Source organism: Nuphar pumila, chromosome 13, assembly GCF_984573655.1.
Source record: "Nuphar pumila chromosome 13, dmNupPumi1.hap1.1, whole genome shotgun sequence".
Lineage (NCBI taxonomy): Eukaryota > Viridiplantae > Streptophyta > Magnoliopsida > Nymphaeales > Nymphaeaceae > Nuphar > Nuphar pumila.
Genome location: NC_143261.1, coordinates 54242557 through 54258650, shown reverse-complemented (window position 1 = coordinate 54258650; position 16094 = coordinate 54242557). Strand labels below are relative to the sequence as shown.

Here is a 16094-nt window from a genome sequence, read left to right as displayed (position 1 = left end):
GTAGCAATGGAAGTCAAGATCGATCTATCATTCAAACTCAATGGAAAAAATTACATGATGTGGGCATCCGCAATGGAGAATAATCTCAAAGGCAAGAAGCTTTGGGGTTATGTAATGGGAACCGTTCCGGAACCCCAACTTAAGCTCACAAAGATGGAAGGAGATCAAGAGAAAGCACTTGAAGGCGATGCTCGTCTCAAGGCCATTGAAGATTATAATCATCAAATGGAAGATTGGGAGAGCAACCATGCAAAAATCCTTGCATGGTTTATGAATAATGTCGAACTTAAGGTATGTGCAAATATTGCAAAATTCCGCCGGGCAAATGAAGCTTGGTTTTTTATGAAGGGTATGTTTACCCAAAAAGATCTTGCAAGAGCTTATTTCTTGCAAGAAAAAGTAAGAACCACAAAACAAGGCGACATGAGCATACAAGATTACTATAGTGCTCTAAATCCTTTGTGGGATGAATTGGCTCTTTTAGAGCCTAAATGGGTATCTATGGAGGATGTGGTTCTAAGACAAAAACAAATGGAACAAGATAGATTGTTTCAATTTTTATTTGGGCTTCGTCCCGAATTTGAACAAGTGAGATCCTCACTTCTCCATAGATCCACGTTTCCTCCCTTAGAAGAAGCTATTGCCGAGATTACTCAAGAAGAGACTAGGCATAGCATGGGTAAAAGCATAGAGGAAGTTCTTGCCGTATCTAAACCCGGCAATCATGTTAAAACATACAAACCACCTCATTTTGGTAAGCAAGGGAGTGGTGGAAGAAAAATGATTATATGTCACCATTGTTATGAGCCGGGACATATTAAACCCGTTTGCCCAAAGCTAAATGGGGCATTCAAGCCAAAGGTGGCTTCCGTTGAAGAATCCACCACCAAAGAAGATGACGGCAAGAACGGGGATCTCAAAGACACTCTTGGACAAATCTCCTTGGCTCTTCAACAAATCTTAAAGGTCACTTCTTCCACCTCCGGTGCCGCCATTGCCTCATCATCACCTCCCGGTACGTACTCTTGGATTTTAGATTCCGGAGCTTCTTTTCACATGACCCCTCATGAAAATGCATTAACCAATGTGCACACCAATTCAAAAATGTCTTGTGTCTCTACGGCCGATGGAACTTTTCTCAAAATAAATGGTGTTGGAACTCTTGATTCTAAAAATGCTCAAAATTTCCTTGTTCCAAAAGTTAGAATAGTTCCAAAACTAAATCTTAACCTCTTTTCCGTTTCTCAAATAGCCGACCATGGATGTGAAATATCTTTCTCATCCCAAGGGTGCTTTGTGCAGGATCTCCGGTCCGGGAAGCGGATTGGGCAAGGCCATAGGAAGGGAGACCTTTATTTTATGGATAATTTAATGCTTCCAAATACCTCATTTTGTACTTATGTCCAAGACAAAAATATTGAAACTTGGCATAAAAGGCTTGGACATCCAAGTTACTCTAAAATGTATCTTTTTCCTTTTGGACACAAGTTTTGTAAAGAAAAAGATATCAATTGCAAAGATTGCATTTTTGGCAAAATGAAGTCTACTCCTTTTTCTATTAGATCCTTTGTGACAACAAGACCTTTTGAATTGGTGCATTCCGATGTTTGGGGGCCATCTCCGGTTCTATCTAAAGGTGGTTATTCATATTATGTTACTTTTATTGATGATTATACTAGATATGTATGGATTTATTTTCTTAACTTTAAATCGGAAGTTTTTAACTTCTTTAAAGAATTCCATGCAAAAATTCAAAATCAATTTCAAAGTCAAATATCCATTCTTAGATCCGATTCGGGTGGAGAATACTTATCAAATGATTTTCAAGCATATCTAAAACAACATGGCATTTGTCATCAAAAATCTTGCCCAAGAACTCCTCAACAAAACGGTCTAGCGGAAAGAAAACATAGGCATATTTTGGAAACCACTAGATCCTTACTCATTTCTAAAAATATTCCTAAAAATTTTTGGGCCGAAGCCGTGTTAACCTCCACCTATTTAATCAATAGGATGCCATCTTCAAAATTGAATAATATCTCCCCTTATGAAAAACTTTTTAATATGACACCCGACTACAATCGTCTTCGGATTTTTGGGTGTAAATGCTTTGTTCTTTTACATAAAAGAGATAAATTGTCACCTAAAGCAATAGAATGTGTATTTTTAGGATATGGTGAAAATAAAAAAGGCTATAGATGCTTTGATCATAAAAACAATAAGTTATTTGTCTCCAAAGATGTAACCTTTCTAGAAGATGAAAATGGATTTGACATATTGGAAAAATCAAATGAAATTGATTATATGTTTATCAATGATCTTTTAGAAGATTCAAATGATGACTCTTTGAGTCATCCGGAAATTTTAGAAAATACTCATGATTCTCATGATGATGATGTATCACCAACTAATGGTGACAATCTCCAAGTATACACTCGGCGTGAGGAAGCCCAACCTATTAGTGCTTTAGAAAAATTCTTGCGGCTTAATGAACCCCTAGAAGAAACCTCCCTTAGGCGTTCTTCTAGAGAATCAATTCCACCTAACAGGTTTGTCTCATATGAAACTCTTTCACCTAAATATAGAGCTTGTCTAATAGCCTTGCATTCTTACTATGAACCCTCCCATTATAATCAAGCAAAAAGTATACCTCATTGGGTTGAAGCAATGAAAGTTGAACTAGATGCTTTAAATAAAGCTAAAACTTGGGAAATAGTTCACCTTCCTCCAAATAAGAAAGCTATAGGATGTCGATGGGTCTACAAAGTCAAAACAAAAAGTGATGGTTCCCTAGAGCGCTATAAAGCTAGATTAGTTGCTAAGGGATACTCACAAGAATATGGCATCGATTATGAGGAGACTTTTGCTCCCGTGGCTCGCATGACAAGCGTTAGAACTTTAATTGCGGTAGCATCATCTAAGAAATGGCCTATATTCCAATTAGATGTTAAAAATGCCTTTCTTAATGGTCAGTTGAATGAAGAAGTATATATGGATCCTCCGCCGGGAATCAGTGTTAACCAAGGTCAAACCCTTCGGTTATTAAAAGCCTTATATGGTCTTAAACAAGCCCCTAAGGCTTGGTATGATAGATTTAGTGCTATCATGTTACAATTGGGATTTCGCTCATGTTATACTGACACTGCTCTTTTTGTTAAAAATGCAGGTAATAGTATCATCATCCTTCTGCTTTATGTTGATGATATGATCATCACTGGCAATGATGAAAGCGGTATTCTTAAAGTTAAAAATATGTTAAAACATAATTTTGATATGTCTGATCTGGGTTTTCTCAGGTACTTTCTTGGCATAGAAGTTGCATACTCTCCTCGAGGGTATATACTGTCACAGATGAAGCTTGCTGCAGACATATGCTCCAAATCTGGGATTTCAGATGATAAAAAGGTGGAGACTCCCGAGGTTATCAATGCTAAACTACGACTGGAGGATGGAGTTCTGCTGGACGATCCTACGCCCTACAGGCAACTCATAGGCTCCCTCACCTATCTGACTATCACCAGGCCCGATATTGCTCATGCTGTGCACTCTGCAAGCCAATTTCAGCATGCTCCTACATCTGTGCATATGAGTGCTGTGCTCCGGATCATTCGATATATTAAAAATACTTTGACTAAAGGGCTATTCCTATCCTCAATCTCTTCCTTAGATTTACTAGCTTATACTGATGCTGACTGGGGAGGAAACCCAAATGATCGAATCTCAACTACTGGCTTTTGTGTATTCCTAGGAGATTCGCTAATTGCTTGGAGGTGCAAGAAACAGCAGAAAGTCTCATTGTCTTCTACTGAAGCAGAATACAGGGCTATGGCAACCACTACAATGGAGTTGGTGTGGCTTCGAAGTCTTCTTCAAGATATGGGAGTCGAAATTACCGGGGCTTCGAAGCTTTGTTGCGACAACAAAAGTGCTATCTACATTGCCAGCAACCACACTTTCCATGAGAGGACGAAACATATTGAAATGGATTGTCATTATGTACGTGATGAATATCTTCGTGGGACAGTAACACTGCCATATGTCACTTCAGAATATCAACTTGCTGATTTCTTCACCAAAGCCCTGCCTGCTCCTCGCTTCTTGTTCCTCCTTGGCAAACTTTCGGTCATTCCCCCGTAAAGTTTGAGGGGGAGTGTTAAAACATATGTAATAATACCATAATACCCGATAGGGGTATTATGGTCATTTCACAAAGTACCCCATAGGGGTACTTATTTTGTTTCTCGTATTTCACTATTTTTTATTTTTATTTTTATTTTTATTGTTGTATTTTTTGGATACCGAAAAGGGGCCCCACAATGGAGTCGTTGGGGCCCCCAACGGTCACATATGTGACCGTTGGGGGCTCCCAACGACTCTATTGGGAGCCCCTTTGGTCTCCTCTTCTTATAAATAGGGGGAACCCCCCATGTATGTAGTATTGCTCTTGAGAGCTCCTCTTCAATAATAGTGATATTATTTTTCATGTGTGTAGCCTTTTTATAAGGCCCTTTGTATATCCCTTAGTGGATTTTCTCTCTTGTGCTTGTTGCATTTGTCCGTGTGGGACATAGTGAATGCTTTAGCATTCTTGGTTTCTTCCGCTTATTTCATTACAGCAATAACACGATGCGTAGGATTATATGCTTCTATGTGAAGTGATACGATGCATGTATCACTGAGTGGGGTGTATGTCGAGCACCTGATCTCCAAAGGATTATCTGCGAGGTCATGTATGATCAAGACCACGTACCCGGCTAGAGTGGTAAATTCTCTGTGAGGATGTACACTGTCCACGAACGGGTAGCCGCAAAGACGGTGAACTCCTGTGAGGAAGTGTATGGTCAAAGACCAGGTATACCATCTAGGGCGGAATTCCTTGTGAGGTTATACATTTCCCAGACCAGGTGATCCGGCATTGATCTTGTCGTTTGTATTAGTGGCTATTGAGCCCGAGAGCGGTCATTTGTGTTGATGCGTGTATCACAATGATTTTCATTGGATATGGCATTTGTTGGGGACCGACTTCCCAAAGGTTTCGCTGTGGGGTATGTATGATCAAGATCAGGTGACCCGGCTAGAGCGGTAAAATCTTTGTGAGGATGTACACTGTCCACGAACGGGTAGCCGCAAAGACGGTGAACTCCTGTGAGGAAGTGTATGGTCCAAGACCAAGTATACCCTCTAGGGCGGTAATTCCTTGTCAGGTCGTTTATCTCCCAGACCGAGCGATCCGAAGTGGATCTTGTGTTTTTGCTTACCATAGAAAGTTATGGTGAGCTGTGACGATCTTCTGAGATTGTTTGTGATAGCCAACTATGAATTCATAGTTTCGACTTTCTGTTTTAGCATGATTACATGCTTGACTCAGGTGTGAGAATCAGATCGTTAGCGATTTGAGTTAGTGATCATGTTTTGGACCTTCTACGGAAGGGTGAGCTTTTCTGAGAAGGTATGACGCCTTAGTGCATCATAACCGGTGATGGTTAACAGCGTAAGACTTTGAGAGATGAGGATAGATTAAGGTCGTTCAGGACAAAGCGTTGGTTAGAAGTAGTGAGTGACAAACTATGTCCTGGTGGTGATTAGATGCAGAGACCTCGTTCTAGGAACGATGACAAGCTTGTTACGTAGTAGTTCACAGCTTACGATCAAATGGATCGTATGCTGCGTTGGTCAGTTGCACTTCTTACTTGCATTGAACTGCTTACTTGCGTTGAACTGCTTACTGTTTGCACTGCTTACGCGCTTGCACTGCTGATTCGCTTGTACTACTTACGTATTTGCACTATTCACCTGCTTGCATTGCTTACCTGTTTAACTGCCTATCTGCTTTAAACTGCGTAGCCTACTGAATTAAATGTACTTAATTCAGTTTCCTGTTAATCTCTCTTGTGCACCTACTAGTTTTTCGTGAAACTAACCCATTTTATGGGTACAGGTGATGATTAGGTACTCTACGGGTGATGACGCGATTGCAAGATGGCTTCAAGACTTCTTCTTCCTGTTCTTAGCTCGCGTTCTGGACGCTATGGGTTTGTATCGGATTTTCCTTGGGATATCCGAATCTTGTGAGTTTTGGTTCTTTAAGCTAACGTGCCCAAAGTTGTCAGCTTGCCTTATGATTTATCAAAGAAAAATCTTTCGCTGATTTCATAAACAAACTCTGAAGGAAAGAAATATTTCTAGTCTCTTGCCTGTTTTTCTGAAAAGGTTTGCAAGTTTGAAATTTGGGGCGTTACAAATCCTGTTATGCTATGTAGTTTTTTTCAAAGCTATATAATTTATTTCTAAGTTATATAATTAGTTTTTCAATTATATAATCAGTTTCTCAGTTATGTAATCAGTTTCTTAGTTACATTATATTTTGCTGCTAATCCTGTTATGTTACGTAGTTTTTTTCAAAGCTATATAATTTATTTCTAAGTTATATAATTAGTTTCTTGGTTATATAATCAGTTTCTTAGTTACTTTTTTTATAGTTTTTAATCATTTTTTTTAATCCTGTTATGCTGAGTAGTTTATTTCACAACTATATAATTTGTTTCTAAGTTATATAATTAGTTTCTCAATTATATAATCAGTTTCTCAGTTACTTTTACATATTAATCTCATATTTTTTAGTATTTATTTGAGATTTTCTATTTCTTATTGGTTGTTGCTTTATAATAAAGTATTTATTTATTTATTTGTATTTTTAGATATTTTTATAGTTTTTTTTAAGTTTTCAAAAATAATTTTTGAGGCTTACGCGTTACGCCTCGAGGCTTACGCTTCTGTCTCAGTTTTTGGTGGAGTGCCTCGCTACTCCTCAACGCTTTTCACAACATTGCCTATTGCATATTATGTTTCTGTGCATCACTTGATTGCTGAGTGTTAAATCTGGTAGAGATTGACTATCTTTGAAGGTTTATTTGAATCTTGAAGTGTGTTGAGAGTATTTTCTTGCAAAAATCGTGTGGTTATGTATTTCGGTGGTATGCTTTGTGCATAAGTGATTGATATTTTGCATTGAGGTAGCAGCTGCTTATTGAAGTGCTCTCTTCTTTCACGTATACTTTTTTTTTTTTTAAAGAAATAATGTTGGGGGTTACCCTGAGAATATATTAAAAGAATAAGAAATTACAAATGATCACCCAAAGAGGGTAGCCAATCCAGTGGTTTGTCTTTCCAGAGCAAGTTATTATAATTCTGAAGCAAGACAAGAACATAGTCCATGTTTAGAAGAGGACCCTTGAACACGACATCCTCATAGGCAAAGCAGCTTGATGCAGGGCGGGACCTTATTGGATCCATCGTGCCACCTGATCCACCACTAAGGGCAGATGATCGGACCCACGTGTCCGATCCCATCGCAGGTACGGAACCACGATGCAGGGATGTACCCTTGTGCACCTACTCCAGGCGTGGTCCAGTTCGAACATCACAGAGCCAGCAGCCGATTGAAGCCAACCCGGATTGCGATTTGGGTCCAAGGTTGGACCCGCGACCCGGGTCCAGCAACAGTCTTTAAAAAAACCCTCTCCTAGGGTTTCGTGGGGACAAATTACAGATTTCTCTAGCAGCAGCCTTATTGTTCAGCAGTTTCTGTTTCTTTGCCTTTTACCCATTGTTTTATTCCTTATTGCATTTGTTTACGTAATTTTATCATTCAGCCTCTTGTCTTTTGTTTATTGAATCATTATTGCAAATAAAAGAAAACAGACCCACTGTTTTCCAGTGGGTATTCCTCTCCATTTTTGGGCATCGTTCGACCTTAAAAGTTGGGTCATTACAATCAGTCGACTGGTGTCACGCTACCAGCATCTCCACTGCATCAGAGTGGTATCAGAGCCAGTGCCTTTCCCCTCGTTCGTAAGATGGCTTCGGAGGTGAGCGGCGATCCGGCGACGGTGATCGAGCAGGAGGATGCCGACAACGCAGATCCGATGCTGCAGATGATGGAAATGATGACGAGGATGCAAGAGAACGTGTTGCGTATCAGCCGGGACGTGGCCAGAATATCACGACGACTTGATGGGGTCGAAAATAGGGTTGCGAGGATCGAATCACCGACGACGACACCTACGCCTTCTACACAGCGAATGGATCCGATTAGGGGCGGCAACACTGTCGTCCTCGTTGAAGCGGTGACTGACGATCCAGCCCAACCAAGTGTTCAGACTGCCGCACCACCAGAAAACGCAGGGAGGGAGATGCGCAGGTACGCCGACCTCGTGTCGCCCCACCCCGAGGTACCGATGATGCCTTGTGGCGAGGTAACCACTCGGTTGGGAGAAGAGGGGGGTTCGAGTGGCAATTTGGGTGCACCTGCCTGGCACCGACCCACGCAGCAGGGGCTGCAGGTCAGGCACGGCACGCGTGGCCCGAGCATGATGCCGGACCAGACTGAAGCGGGGCTCCCCAACCGTAGTTTGGGTGCGCCTGCCTGGCACCGACCCACGCAGCAGGGGCTGCAGTGTGGGCACGGCCCGCGTGGCCCGGCCATGCCACCTGGTCAGGTAGCCAGCGCACCAGACTTAGCCCGGGCTGGGGAGGGTTTGTCGACCTTCCCAGCACCTGCGCGCGGGGGTAATATCGCAACCCACCCGCAGGTTCGGGGGGCTGATTTTGTTTGGATTGGGCCTGACCTCTTAGGGTCCGGTCAAGACCCTATGCTAATTGGGTTCGGACCCGGTTATCGAGGACCACCCTTTGGGTTCTCGGGAGCGGGTCCGGGTCTCACACCCTCCTATCTAGCCTACCCAGTTGGGTTCGGTTCGCAGTTTCCTACGAATCCGACCCAAGCCGTTAATTTTGAACCCCAAAATGGATCCTATACCGACCCAAACTTGTATCGGACCCGGGCGGAGCTCCAGTTTGATTTTGAGTCGGGTCAAAACCAGACCCATAATCGTATGGATCGTGGATTGAGTTCAAACCACGCCTCTTACCCCCACAACTCAATTCCTGATCCAACTTATCCAAATCTGGGTCCGACGAATAATTTAGGATTAGGCTCAATCCATATCTAGTCGGGCGAATCATCTCAGTCCTATACCAACCCAACTAGATACTCGAACCCAAACCAACCCATTAATCCATTACTGATCCAAACCCAGGTCCAACACCCTTGTCATGACCCAAACCCGTTTTGCCCCGTTCCTACCCACGTAGAGCCCGAGATCCAACAAACCTGGCCGCCTTTAGTAGGCCCCCCTTACATCTCGATGCAACAACGGCAGCCATAGATGGCCCCCACCCGCGGGCTAGCCAGGCCGCGGCAGATTCAACAGGGACCGGCGCGACCTGAGCGCCAACCACCCATGGGTAGAGTTCGACAGCATCCAGGCGAGCTGTACGGGAAGACGACATTTTCTGGAACGAGTATCTTGCAGGAATGGTAGAGGCTCGTCAGCAGAGAGCACCGGAGCACCCCTCCACTTATGGGGTGAAGCTGGATCTTCCAAAGTTTGCATGGTGGTTCAATACAGAGCAGTTCTTCGACTGGTCTTATGTCGTGCAGTTCTTTTTCGACTACTACACAGTCGCTGAGCACTGTCGTGTCTCCCTAGCGTCTACTCGGCTGAGAGGCTTAGCACAGACATGGTGGGTGGAGTTGCAGCGGTTGAGAGAGTGGCAGGGACTCGAGCGCGTACAGTCGTGGGAGATGCAGAGATTGATGCAGTCAAAATTCGTGCCTTCAGATCATGCTGAGAGAGCCTACAAGGAGTACCTGACCCTGCGTTAAGGCACCCGAACTGTGGCAGAATACACTGCAGAGTCCCTGCGTGTGAAGATCGAGGAAACTGCCCGCCAACAGGTCACGAGGTACATTTTTGGTCTCCGTCCTGCTATCTCTGATGATTTTAGTTGTATCACTGTCGAAACATTAGATCAGGCAAGCAATTATGCCATGAATGTCGAGGAAAAGCTGAAAAGGAGGCAAGAATATAGGACCTCCCGTAGTGAACCATCCAGTCGATCTAAGTCGAGTTTCCCAACCAGGGGAGCAAGCTCCCCTAGAAAGGAGGACTCAAAGCCTAGAGCAGACCCTAACAAACCTGACCAGTCAGGACCAACCTTCCATAACCGATCTAAAGCCAAACCTAGTGAGTCGACCATTCGTTGTTTTAGGTGTAAGGAGTTAGGACATGTTGCATCTAAGTGTCACACCGTGAGCAAGAACACCCATCTTGTTGAAGGTATTGTGGAGTCAGCATCCGAAAGTGAGAGTGAGTCTTTGGTTGAGGATGAGGATGAGAGAGAAATCGTAGAGTTCGACGGCAACGTCGAAAATTTATTGTCCATCCGTCATGTTCTGACTGCACCCCGTGAGTCGACCCCTTCGAAATGGTTGCGGAACAACATTTTTAGAACTAGGTGCAACTGTGAGGGTTACGCGTGTGACGTTATTATCGACACCGGTGCTTGTGAGAATATGATGTCCGAGGGCGTTGTTTCTACCTTGAACCTGAACACCAAGAAATTGTTCCAACCATACAAGATGGTGTGGTTCAAGAAAGGGAACGAGGTTCCCATCACCCAACATTGTTTAGTTCGATTCTCTATGGGGGAGCATTACCACGACGAGGTATGGTGTGATGTAGCCCCCATGAGTGCGTATCACATTCTTTTGGGTCACCCTTGGCAGTTTGATCGCAAAACCATTCACGATGGGCGCAAGAACACATATTCTTTCCTTTTTAAGGGTCATAAGATTGTCCTTCTCCCTATCAAGGAGACCGGTTTTCCCACCGTGGATAAGCCTGAGCGGGTTCTCAGGCTCGTGGGCCTCTCGTACCGGCCTTTCTTGGACCATTGTCAGGAAGATGGCTATTGTTATGCCCTAGTGGCAAAGTCGTTGATGAGCTCGTTTGAGGCCATTTCTGCGGACGTTGCCCCTCTTATAGAGGATTTTCGCGACATTGTGCGAGATGACTTGCCTGATGGATTACCTTCGACGAGGGTAGTCCAACACGCCATTGATTTTGTGTCGGGATCGAGTCTCCCCAACCTCCCCGCCTATCGCATGAACCCTTTTGAGCATGCTGAGTTATTGAGGCAGGTTCAAGAGTTACTAAAAAAGGGGTTTATTCGCGAGAGCTTAGCCCTTGTGCAGTACCTGCCCTGCTCACTCCTAAGAAAGATGGGTCCATGCGTATGTGTGTTGATAGTCGTGCGATCAATCACATCACGGTCAAATACCGTTTTCCCATTTCCCATCTGGATGATATGTTTGATATGTTATCTGGTGCTTCCATTTTCTCTAAAACCAATTTAAAAAGCGGGTATCACCAGATTCATATACGGGAGGGGGATGAGTGGAAAACGACATTCAAGACACGTGATGGGCTGTATGAGTGGTTAGTCATGCCGCTTGGGTTATCCAATGCCCCAATTACTTTCATGAACATGATGACCCAAGTGTTGCGTCCGTGTATAGGGAAGTTTGTCGTTGTCTATTTTGATGATATTTTGATTTATAGTTCGTCTTTGTCCGATCACTTAAGTCACCTGCGTCAGGTCTTAGAAATTTTGAGGAGAGAGAACTTGTATGTCAATGCGAAAAAGTGTGAGTTTATGACGTCTAGTGTCGTATTCTTAGGTTTTATTGTGTCATCTGAAGGAGTTAAGGCAGATCCCGCAAAAGTTCATGCGATTGTCGATTGGCCTACCCCAAAGACTATAGGAGAGATCCGTAGTTTCCACGGGTTAGCTACTTTTTACCGACGTTTCGTGAGAAACTTTAGCACCCTCATGGCCCCTATCACAAAGTGCCTAAAGTGTACTAGTTTCCATTGGACGTCTGCTGCTGGAAAAGCTTTTACGATCATCAAAGAAAGGATGACTAGTGCTCCTATCTTAGCTCTCCCTGATTTCAATACAATCTTTGAGGTTTGAGTGCGATGCCTCTAAAGTGGGAATTGGCACCGTCCTGAGTCAGAACCACTGACTTGTTGCTTTCTTTAGTGAGAAGTTGACTCAGGCCAGGTGCCAGTATTCCACTTATGATGTGGAGTTCTATGCCATGATACAAGCCCTTCGTCATTGGAGGCATTATCTCATTTATAAAGAGTTTGTCTTGTACACGGATCATGAGACATTGAAATACCTGAATAGTCGGAAGACGCTAAGTGCTTGTCATGCCAAGTGGGTCAGCTTTCTGCAAGAGTACACCTTCACGATTCGTCATCAATCGGGTACTGAACAAGGTGGCTGGCGCTCTTAGTAGGAAAAATGACCTTCTGATGACTATGTCAGTGCAGGTTATTGAGTTTGAACAGTGCAAAGAGTTATACCTGACAGACCCTGATTTCCAGCAAGTCTGGGAAGGGTGTATCTCCTCGGATCGCACCATCGACCATCGTTTTAGTATTCATAATGGTTATCTTTTTCGTGGGAACAAGTTATGTGTGCCTAATTTTTCCCTAAGGCTTCAGTTGATTTCCGAGTTACATGAGGGAGGGTTAGCTGGGCATTTTAGACATGATAAGATGTTCACTCTATTAGATGAACGATACTTTTGGCCCAAAATGCGCAAAGACGTTGTCAAGTTCATTCAAGGTTGTCATGTGTGTCAAATGTCTAAGGGTCATCGTCAGAATAGTGGTCTGTATACTCCGTTACCCATCCCTGAGCGACCGTGGGAGCACGTATCCATGGACTTTATCGTGGGCCTTCCCAGAACTCCACGTCGTTTTGATTCAGTTCTAGTCGTTGTTGACCGGTTCTCCAAAATGACTATTTTCGTCCCGTGTAAACGAACCACTGACGCCTCACTAGTAGCTTCCTACTACTTTAAGGACGTCGCCCGTTTCCATGGGTTACCTCGCACGATCACCTCCGATTGTGACACGCGTTTTATGAGCCATTTTTGGGAATCATTATGGGTTTTATTGAAGACCAAGCTTCAGTTCAGTAGTGCATATCACCCTCAAACAGACGGCCAAACCGAAGTTGTCAACCGCACCTTAGGAAACCTGTTATGGAGTCTAGTGGGGGAGAATGTCAAAACTTGGGACTTTGTATTGCCTCAAGCCAAATTCGCATATAACAATTCTATTAACCGGTCAACAGGAAAATCCCTGTTCCAAGTGGTTTATGGTCGGTCACCCACCCATGTCGTTGACCTAGCCCCTGTGTTCGATATCCCAGACCTGGCCCCAGACGCATTTGATGCCATAGAATATATGCGTGATATCCACAGACAGGTCTGAGCCAAACTTGTTGAAAGCTATGAGGCCTACAAAGCTCTCATAGATCAAAATCGCCGCGATGTCCAGTTTCAAGTCCGTCAGCTAGTTTGGGTGTACTTGCGTCCCGAGCATTTTCCCGTAGGCACCTGTGGCAAGTTGAGTCCTAAGAAGTATGGACCTTTTAAGGTCCTACGACGATTGAGTTTGAATGCCTACCTCCTTGAGCTGCCTGACGATTGGCATATTTCGCCTATTTTCAACATGTCTGATCTATATGCTTACTGTGGAGACAACAAGTCGTCAGAGCCGACTTCTTCCCAACCAGGGGAGAATGATGCAGGGCGAGACCTGATTGGATCCATCGTGCCACCCGATCCACCACTAAGGGCAGACGATCGGACCCACGTGTCCGATCCCATCGCAGGTACGGAGCCACGATGCAGGGATGTACCCTTGCGCACCTACTCCAAGCGTGGTCCAGTTCGAACATCACAGAGCCAACAGTCGATTGAAGCCGACCCGGATTGCGATTTGGGTCCAAGGCTAGACCCGCGACCCGGGTCCAGCAACAGTCTTTAAAAAAACCCTCTCCTAGGGTTTCGTGGGGACAGATTACAGATTTCTCTAGCAACAGCCTTATTGTTCAGCAGTTTCCGTTTCTTTGCCTTTTACCCATTGTTTTATTCCTTATTGCATTTGTTTACGTAACTTTATCATTCAGCCTCCTGTCTTTTGTTTATTGAATCATTATTGCAAATAAAAGAAAACAGACCCACTGATTTCCAGTGGGTCCTCTCCATTTTTGGGCATCGTTCGACCTTAAAAGTTTGGTCATTACAATCAGTCGACTGGTGTCACGCTGCCAGCATCTCCACTGCATCACAGCTAGTTAATGCATGACCTTGAATTGATGAACATCGCCCTTCAGCAGCACCCCTAACGGTTCTGCACCAATGCAGATTATTTGAGATCACACACCTTCGATCTATGCTGGAGAAACGGTTGTGAAGTTGGACAGTCTTCCTCAATGAAGGACGAGTTTGATGCTCGCTTTATTCCCCCAACCAAATGAATCTGTCTCTAGAGTAAACAACAAAACAAAGGAGATGACAGTCTGTAAAGCCCACGAGAAAAAAAGGGACCTGGGTCGGATCCGACTCGGACCCGCCAACCTGTTAGGGTTAAAAACCGCAGGGGCAAGGGTTTCTTTTAAACCCTCTCCCCCCCCCCCCCACACCGCAGTTACGCCCCTTTCCCCTCTCGTCGAACAGGTTTCCCGTTTTGCACCCCCCCCCCCCATGCCTTTAAGAGCACGCAGGGGTGAGGGAGGAGCCCTCATCTGTGCGCTCTTCCTCCTCTTCTCTCTCTCGTCTTCCCCCCCTCATTCCCGGCATGCGAACGAGCTCGACGTGACAACCGCCACCCTATGTCACAGGGACTCGGCAAAACATATGCCGCACCCGCGTCGACGCGACGCGGGTGCGCGTGCGGGTGCGGCACCGGGTGCGGTCAACACGACCCTGGGTGCGGTCAACGCACCCAGGGTCATTTTTGTCCACGATTTGGGCGTAAAAAAAAAAAAATTTCCCCGATGAAAAGGAGGATTAGGGTAAATTTTTTTTTTTGCCCTAATCTCTCCTCTCTCTCCCCCTGAGCTCGAGCTCTCTCCCAGCTCCGCCGCCCCAACTCCTCCTCTCGGCTCATCCTCTCCTTTCGCAGGTACCCTCTCTCACTCTCTTCTTGGGTCGGCAGGGGAGGGGCTGAGCCCCCCCTGCTCCCTCATTTTTCGGCACAGGAGGGGTTTTTTTTGGGTCGACAGGGGAGGGGCTGAGCCCCTCCCCCATGTGTTGTTTTTTTTGGGTCGACAGGGGCCCTCCCCCATGTGTTGTTTATTTTGGGTCGACAGGGGAGGGGCCGAGCCCCTCCCCCATGTGTTGTTTATTTTGGGTCGACAGGGGAGGGGCTCGGCCCCTCCCCCATGTGTTGTTTTTTTGGGTCGACAAGGGAGGGGCCGAGCCGCTCCCCCATGTGTTGTTTATTTTGGGTCGACAGGGGAGGGGCCGAGCCCCTCCCCCATGTGTTGTTTATTTTGGGTCGACAGGGGAGGGGCTCGGCCCCTCCCCCATGTGTTGTTTTTTTTTGGGTCGACAGGGGAGGGGCCGAGCCCCTCCCCCATGTGTTGTTTATTTTGGGTCGACAGGGGAGGGGCTCAGCCCCTCCCCCATGTGTTGTTTTTTTTGGGTCGACAGGGGAGGGGCCGAGCCCCTCCCCCATGTGTTGTTTTTTTTGGGTCGACAGGGGAGGGCCGAGCCCCTCCCCCATGTGTTGTTTTTTTTGGGTCGACAGGGAGGGGCCGAGCCCCTCCCCCATCTGTTGTTTTTTTTGGGGTTGACAGGGGAGGGGCCGAGCCCCTCCCCCATATATTTTTTTTTTTTGGGTCGACAGGGGAGGGGCCGAGCCCCTCCCCCATCTGTTTTTTTTTTTGGGTCGGCAGGGTAGGGGCTGAGCCCCCCCCCCCCCCCCCCCCCCTGCTCCCTCTGTTTTCAGCAGGGGAGGGGCCGAGCCCCTCTTGCTCTCGCTCTCTTGTTGGGTTGGCAGGGGAGGGGCCGAGCCCCCCTCGCTCTCGCTCTCTTGTTGGGTTGGCAGGGGAGGGGCTGAGCCCCCCCTTGTCCCTGTGTTTTCAAATTGATTTGAAAATTGTAATGTATTTTTTTTTTGTGTTTTCAGGATAAAAATGACGGACAAAGGGAAAGGACTTGCGTCATCCTCATCCCAACATGCGAGTTCTGCTGCTAGTTTTGCTGATAGTTGCAGTGAGATTGATGATGTGGGGCCACTATGGGTACATGTAGATAAACTCGCAAAAACTGGAGAAGGAGGTGGTGGAAACAAGAGATTTCGATGCAAGCTCTGCGAAAG

General features: G+C 45.5%; 1 protein-coding gene across 1 annotated transcript in view; it reads left to right on the top strand.

Annotated features, from left to right (window-relative positions):
• The window catches only part of LOC149818432 (DENN domain and WD repeat-containing protein SCD1-like), a 91043-nt gene that overhangs the window by 51257 nt on the left and 23692 nt on the right, over positions 1–16094 (top strand). The window lies entirely within an intron of this gene.